The sequence below is a fragment of the Etheostoma spectabile genome, chromosome 5 (assembly GCF_008692095.1).
Source record: "Etheostoma spectabile isolate EspeVRDwgs_2016 chromosome 5, UIUC_Espe_1.0, whole genome shotgun sequence".
NCBI classification, from domain to species: domain Eukaryota; kingdom Metazoa; phylum Chordata; class Actinopteri; order Perciformes; family Percidae; genus Etheostoma; species Etheostoma spectabile.
The window spans coordinates 22,181,258-22,181,735 of record NC_045737.1 but is presented as its reverse complement, the minus strand read 5'-3'; the positions used below and the strand labels follow the sequence as shown (position 1 = coordinate 22,181,735).

Here is a 478-nt window from a genome sequence, read left to right as displayed (position 1 = left end):
TTCATACAGGACGCGCTCCGGAGATTAAGTGTGACGATATTAGATGTAGCGATATCCCAGATGATAATAATGGCAGACTGGTCATTTACAGTGTAGTTTACATTCATCACACCGGGAACACCACATGCTTAATCTTTTTATTTTGGTGCGGTCACTTGTCAGAAGAATAAAAAAACATGAATATTGTTTTACATATGCTCACAGCGGGTATTGAAGTCACTCTACTTTTCTAGTTGTTGTCCCTTTCTGATTGTTCTGTATGAACATTAATTGTACAAAGAATTAGACATAGCTTATAGAGATTTGTGCGTGGTTGTAAAACATGTTCTCACGTTGTGAATAAGGGTTTGAAATTAAGCCAAAATTCCTCATGGTCCATTTCCCGAGGAACATTAATTCCCTCTGCTCACTTTTGAGGCAAAGGCTATATTTTTACACCCCACACATTCAGTCGGTCCACTATGTTGGGCTTTTTCTC

The 478-nt window shown here is 38.5% G+C and overlaps 1 protein-coding gene across 3 annotated transcripts in view; it reads right to left on the bottom strand.

Annotated features, from left to right (window-relative positions):
• The window catches only part of sh2b3 (SH2B adaptor protein 3), a 133,620-nt gene that overhangs the window by 35,872 nt on the left and 97,270 nt on the right, over positions 1 to 478 (bottom strand). The window lies entirely within an intron of this gene.